The 7,233-nt window shown below is 47.6% G+C and overlaps 1 non-coding gene and 1 pseudogene across 1 annotated transcript; both read left to right on the top strand.

Moving 5' to 3' along the window:
- The first annotated feature begins 3,516 nt into the window (after window positions 1-3,516).
- LOC124893099 lies at window positions 3,517-3,672 on the top strand. Its single transcript, XR_007050551.1, has one exon. It is a non-coding gene; the product is annotated as a 5.8S ribosomal RNA (ribosomal RNA).
- Window positions 3,673-3,901: 229 nt separating this feature from the next.
- LOC124893100 lies at window positions 3,902-7,013 on the top strand (annotated as a pseudogene).
- The last annotated feature ends 220 nt before the right edge of the window (window positions 7,014-7,233 follow it).

Genomic DNA, 7,233 nt, shown 5'->3' with positions numbered 1-7,233 from the left:
TGCACTTAGGAACTCCGACCGTGACCCCAGGTCAGGCGGGATTAACAGCTGAGTTTAAGAATATCAATAAGCGAAAGAAAAGAAACTTACAAAGATTTTCTTAGTAACGGCGAGCGAACCGAGAACAGTCCAGCCTTAGAATCGGGCAGCTCTGTCATCCGAATTATAGTTTGGAGAAGCGTCCTCAGCAGCGGACGGGCCCCAGTCCCGTGGAAGGGGGCGTTAAAAAGGGTGAGAGCCCCATTATGCCTGAACCCTGTCGCACCACGAGGCACTCTCTACGAGTCGAATTGTTTGGAAATGTAGCCTAAATTGGGCAGTGAATTCCATCCAACGGTAAATATGGGCGACAGACCGATAGTGAACAAGTACCGCGAGGGTAAGATAAAAAGGACTTTGAAAAGAGAGTCAAAGAGTGCTTGAAATTATCTGGAGGAAAGCGGTTGGGGGCCGATGATGCACCCTGATCGAAAGTAGAATGGTGATGAGCTAGTCCACCGATCGACTCGGGGTGTGGACCAGCGTGGATTTGGGGTCGGCCAAAGCCTGGGCTTTCAATACGCTCGTGGAATGCTGTCTCCTCAATTGTGGCCGGCAGCACGCCCCTCCGGTTTTCTTCGACATCTGCGCGCTACGGATGCTGGCTTGTGGGTTCCCTATTTTACCCATCTTGAAAAATGGACCAAGGAGTCTGACATGTGTGCGAGTCAATGGGCGAGTAAACCCGTAAGGCGTAAGGAAGCTGATTGGTGGTATCCCCCCGAGGAGTTCACTGCCGATCGACCTTGATCTTCTGCGAAGGGTTTGATTGTGAGCATACCTATTGTGACTGGAACAACTGCGAAAGCATTTTCCAAGGATTTTTTCATTAATCAAGAATGAAAGCTGGGGGCTCGAAGGCGATCAGATACCTTCCTAGTCTCAATCATAAATGATGTTGACTAGGGATCAGCGGATGTTGGTTTTAGGACTTCGCCAGCACCGTATGAAAAATCAAAGTTTTTGGGTTCTGGGGGGAGTATGGTGGTAAGGCTAAAACTTAAAGGAATTGGCGGAAGGGCACTACTAGGAGTGGACCCTGTAGCTTAATTTGACTCAACCCGGGGTAACTTACTAGGTCCAGACATAGTAAGGAGGAAAAGACTGAGAGGTCTTTCTTGATTCTATGGGTGGTGGTGCATGGTCGTTCTTAGTTGGTGGAGCGATTTGTCTGGTTAATTCCGTTAACAAATGAGACCTCAGCCTGCTAACTAGCTATGCGGAGGTATCCCTTCGTGGCCAGCTTCTTAGAGGGACTATGGCCTTTTAGGCCCCGTAAGTTTGAGGCAATAACAAGTCTGTGATGCCCTTGAATGTTCTGGGCCATATTTGCGCTACACTAATGTATTCAACGAGTTTATAACCTTGGTCGACAGGCCCAGGTAATCTTTGAAATTTTATCATGATGGGGATAGATCGTTGCAATTGTTGGTCTTCCATGAAGAATTCCTATTAAGCGCGAGTTATCAGCTCGTGTTGACTACGTCCCTGCCCTTTTACACACCACCCATTGCTCCTACCAATTGAATGATCCGATGAAATGTTCGGATTGCTGCAAAGTAGGCGGTTTGCTGCTCGCGACATCGCAAAATGTCCATTGAACCTTATTATTTAGAGGAAGGAGAATTCGCAATAAGGTTTTCGTAGGAGCACTGAAAGGGATGAATTTATTAGATAAAAGGTCGATGCGGGCTCTGCCCGTTGCTACGATGATTCATGATAACTCGACGAATTGCACGACCATCGTGTCGGTGATGCATCATTGAAATTTCTATCCTATCATGTTTCGATGGTAGGATAGTAGCCTACCATATTGGTGACGGGTGAAGAAGAATTAGGGTTCAATTTCGGAGAGGGAGACTGAGAAATGACTACCACATCCAAGGAAGGCAGCAGGTGCTTAAATTACCCAATCCTGACATGGGGAGGTAGTGACACTAAATAACAATCCTGGGATCAATGAGTTTGGTAATTAGAATGAGTACAATCTAAATCCCTTAATAAGGATCCATTGGAGGGAGAGTCTGGTGCCAGCAGCCTCGGTAATTCCCACACCAATAGCGTATATTTAAGTTGTTGCAGTTAAAAAGCTCGAAGTTGGACTTTGGGATTATCTGGCCAGTCCGCCTATGGTGTGTATTGGTCATCTCGTCCCTTCTATCGGTGATGTGCTCCTGGCCGTAGCTGACCGGGGTCGTGCCTCCGGCGCTGTTACTTTGAAAAATTAGAGTCGTTAAAGCAAGCCTATGCTCTGTATACATTAGCATAGGATAACATTATAGGATTTCGGTCCGATTACGTTGTCCTTTGAGATCGAAGTAATGATTAATAGGGAAAGTCGGGGGCATTCGTATTTCATAGTCAGAGGTGAAATTATTGTATTTATGAAATATGAACAACTGTGAAAGAATTTTCCAAGGATATTTTCATTAATCAAGAATGAAAGTTGGGGGCTCGAAGGCGGTTAGATACCGTCCTAGTCTCAACCATAAATGATGCCGACCAGGGATCGGCAGATGTTGCTTTTAGGACTCCGCCGGCACCTTATGAGAAATCAAAGTTTTTGGATTCCAAGTAGAGTATTGTTGCAAGGCTGAAACTTAACGGAACTGACGGAAGGGCACCACAAGGAGTGGAGCCTGCGGCTTAATGTGACTCAACACGGGAAACTTACGATGTCCAGACATAGTAAGGATTGACAGACTGAGAGATCTTTCTTGATTCTATGGGTGGTGGTGCATGGTCATTCTTAGTTGGTGGAGTGATTTATCTGGATAATTCCGTTAACAAACAAAACCTCAGCCTGCTAACTAGCTATGCGGAGGAATCCCTTCATGGCCAGCTTCTTAGATGGACTACGACCTTTTAGGCCATGGAAGTTTGAGGCAATAACAGGTTTTTGATGCCCTTAGATGTTCTGGGCCGCACACGTGCTACACTAATGTATTCAATGAGTTTATACCCTTGGCCGACAGGCCCTGGTAATCTTTGAAATTTCATCGTGATGGGGATAGATCATTGCAATTATTGGTCTTCAACGAGGAATTCCTAGTAAGCGCGATTCATCAGCTCGCGTTGACTACGTCCCTGCCCATAGTACGCACCGCCCGTCTCTCCTACCGATTGAATGAACTGGTGAAATATTCGGGTTGCGGCGATATGGGCATTTCACTGCCCGCATCATCGCAAAAAGTCCATTAAACCTTATCATTTAGAGGAAGGAGAATTCGTAACAAGGTTTCCGTAGGTGAACCTGTGAAAGGATCATTGTCGAAACCTACACCGCAGAACGAACCGCGAACGTGTTTAACAACTGGGGAGTCCGCGCGAGCGGGGTTCTATGGCACTCCGCACGAGTGCCTCCCCCTCATCCCCGATGCGGAAAGCACCAAGGAATACTTGAATCAATAGCCTGCCCCTCGCGCCCCATCAGCGACGTGCGTCGGGGTGACCTATTCTTCCTTTGTAAATAAAAACGACTCTCGGCAATAGACATCTCGGCTCTCACATCGATAAAGAATGTAGCAAAATGTGATACTTGGTGTGAACTGTAGAATCTCGTGAATCGTAGAATATTTGAACGCAAGTTGCGCCCAAAGCCATTAGGCCGTGGACACGTCTCCTTGGGCGTCACACATTGTGTTGCCCCCTCGCTTCGCGCTTCAATCATGGGGCACGCTATTTTCATAGGGCAGATACTGGCCTCCCGTGCACCTCGAGCTCGCGACTGGCCTAAATATATGTCCATATCGAAGGATGTCATGGCAATTGGTGGTTGTATCTCAACTCTCTTTGTTATCGCAGCTATAGCTTATCGCGCGTCCGGACTCCAGGACCATTTCATACTTAAGCACTTCGACCTCAACCCTAGGTCAGGCGGGATTACCCGCTGAGTTTAGGCATATCAATAAGTAGAGAAAAAGAAACTTAAAAGAATTCACTTAGTAATGGCGAGCAAACTGGGAACTACCCAGCTTTAGAATCGGGCAGCTCCATCGTCCGAATTGCAGTTTGGAGAAGCGTCCTCAGCGGCGGACCGGGACTAAGTCCCCCGGAAGGGGGCACCAGAGAGGGTGAGAGCCCTATTGTGCTCAGACCCTCTTACACTATGAGGCAGTGTCTACGAGTCGGGTTTGTTTAGGAATGCAGCCCAAATTGGGTGGTGAATTCCGTCCAAGGCAAAATACGGGTGACAGACCGATAGCGAACAAGTACTTCGAGGGAAAGACGAAAAAGACTTTAAAACACGAGTCAAAGAGTGCTTGAAATTATTGAGAAGGAAGCGGATGGGGGCTAGCGATGTGCCCCGGTCGGATGTGGAAAGGCGACGAGCAAGTCCGCCGATCGACTCTTGATACGCTCGTGGAATGCTGTCTCCTCGATTGTGGCAGCCAGTGCGTGCCTCCGGCATGCTTTGGCATGTATGCGCTACGGACGCTTGCCTGTGGTCTCCCCATTGACCCATCTTAAAAAAGGGACCAAGAAGTCTGACATGTGTGCGAGTCAACGGACGAGTAAACCCGTAAGGCGTAAGGAAGCTGATTGGTTGTATCCCCCCGAGGGGTGCACCGTCGACCAACCTTGATCTTCTGAGAAGGGTTTGAGTGTGAGCATACCTGTCGGGACCCAAAAGATGGTGAAGTATGCCGGAGCAGAGTAAAGCCAGAGGAAACTCTGTTGGAGGCCCGCAGCGATACTAACGTTTCAATCGTTCGTCTGACTTGGGCGTAGGGCCTGCGGATGCTTTGTCAAGACGTACCACAGAATCAAGAGCTCCAAGTGGACCATATTTGGTAAGCAGAACTGGCGATACAGGATGAACTAAAAGCCAGGTTATGGTGCAAAACTGTGCGGTAACCTAGATCCCACAAAGGATGTTGGTCGATTAAGACAGCAGGACGGTGGCCATGTAAATCAAAATTCGTTAAGGAGTGTGTAAAAACTCACTTTCCAAATGAACTAGCCCCAAAAATGGATGGCATTAAGCGCAGACCTAAACCTGGCCATCGGGGAAAGTTCCAGGCCCCGATGAGTAGGAGGGCCCGGCGGTCGCTGGAAAACCTTGGGCGCAAATCCGGGCGAAGCGATCGTCGGTTCAGATATTAGTGGTACTAGCAAATATTCAAATGAGAACTTTGAAGGTCGAAGAGAGGAAAGGTTCCATGTGTACAGCACTTGTACATGGATTAGTCGATCCTAAGAGTCGGGAGAACCCCGATAGATAGTGCATTTCTCATGTACTCCAAAAGGGAATTGGGTTAAAATTCCTAGATAGGGACGTGGCAGTCGACGACAATGTTAAGAAGTCCGAAGACGTCAGCGGGAGCCTCGGTAAGAGTTGTCTTTTCTGTTTAAAAGCTTTCCTTCCCTGGAATCGGCTTAGCTGGAGGTAGGGTCCAGCGGCTGGAAGAGCACCGTACGTCACGTGGTGTCCGGTGTACTACCGGCGGTCCTTCAAAATCTAGAGCACCAAATTTCATCCATACCCAGTTGTACTCATAACCATATCAAGTCTCCGAGGGGAACAACCTCTGGTAGATGGAACAATGTAGGCAAGGGAAGTCGGCAAAATGTATTCGTAACTTCTGGAAAAGGATTGGCACTAAGGGCTGGGCACGAGGGTCCCAAACCCGTCGGCTGTCAGTGGACTAGTCGAGCTGCTCCCACAGTAAGATCGGGTCGCCGCATGCCGGTCAGGGGACGGACTAAGAATGGTTCCTTTAGGGGCCTTCCCAGCGCGTCGAACAGCCAACTCAGAACTAGTATGGACAAGGGGAATCCGACTATTTAATTAAAACAAAGCATTGCGATGGTCCCAAAGAATGTTCACGAATTGTGATTTTTACCCAGTGCTCTGAATGCCAAAGTGAAGAAATTCAACCAAGCATGGGTAAACGGCGGGAGTAACTATTACTCTCTTAAGGTAGCCAAATGCCTCGTCATCTAATTAGTGATGCGCATAAATGGATTAATGAGATTCCCACTATCCCTGTCTACTATCCAGCGAAACCACAGACAAGGGAACTCTTCTCCGACTTTGTGAAATGAATTGAGAGGTGTAGTATAAGTGGGAGCCGAAAGGCGAAAGTGAAATACCACTACTTTTAAGATTATTTTACTTATTCCGTGATTTGAAAGCGGGGCACTGCCCTTTTTTTTGGACCCAAGGCTCACTCTGCAGGCTGATCTGGGAGGAAGACACTGTCAGGTGGGGAGTTTGGCTGGGGCTTCACATCTGTTAAAATATAACGCAGGTGAGAACAGAAATATCGTGTGGAACAGAAGGATAAAATTTCGTTTGATTTTGATTTCCAGTACGAATATGAACCATGAAAGCATGGCCTAACGATCCTTAAGACCTTCGAAATTCGAAGCTAGAGGTGTTAGAAAAATATTACCACAGGGATAACTGGCCTGTTGCAGCCAAGCGTTCATAGCGACGTTGCTTTTTCATCCTTCGATGTCGGCTTTTCCTATTATTGCGAAGCAGAATTCACCAAGTATTGGGTTGTTCACCCACCAATAGCGAACGTGAGCTGGGTATAGACCGTCGTTAGACAGGTTATTTTACCCTACTTATGACAGTATCCCAGTAGCAATTCAACCTAGTGGGAGAGGAAACATTGATTCACATAATTTGTCATCGTGCTTGGTTGAAAAGCCAGCGGCGCAAAGCTACCGTGTGCTAGATTATGAATGAACACCTCTAAGTCAGAATCTGGCCTAGAAGTGATGCATGCGCCCTCTGTCTGATTGACGACCCGCAGTAGCGGCCTTGGCCCCCAAGGGCACGTGTCGTTTGCTATGCCATCGCGGCGGAAGAGTCGCGGTGGCTTCCTTGAAGTATAATTTCCATCAAACGGAGAGTAGAATCCTTTGCAAACGACTTAACTATGCAACGGGGTATTATAAGTGGAAGAGTGGCCTTGCTGCCACGATCCACTGAGATTTATCCGTCTGTCGCTCTGGTTCGTCCGTCCCCATCCAATCCAATCATTTTTCTGTCCATCTCCAAAGGAGGTTTGTGCATCCATCCTTGAAAAATCCCACTAAGTGTTGTCAGTTCACCACACCCGAGTTAGCCTCTTGCTCTTCAAGTGTAGCGTGCGGTTCATTCCAAATAGTTTAGTACAAGATATCAAGTAGACTTTTGTGCAAAACAACGACATCGCAACTAGAGGTTTTCCACGATAT

Source organism: Capsicum annuum, unplaced genomic scaffold (genome assembly GCF_002878395.1).
Source record: "Capsicum annuum cultivar UCD-10X-F1 unplaced genomic scaffold, UCD10Xv1.1 ctg5378, whole genome shotgun sequence".
NCBI lineage: Eukaryota > Viridiplantae > Streptophyta > Magnoliopsida > Solanales > Solanaceae > Capsicum > Capsicum annuum.
The sequence above is the reverse complement of the archived record's forward strand: the minus strand, read 5'-3'. Positions and strand labels throughout refer to the sequence as shown.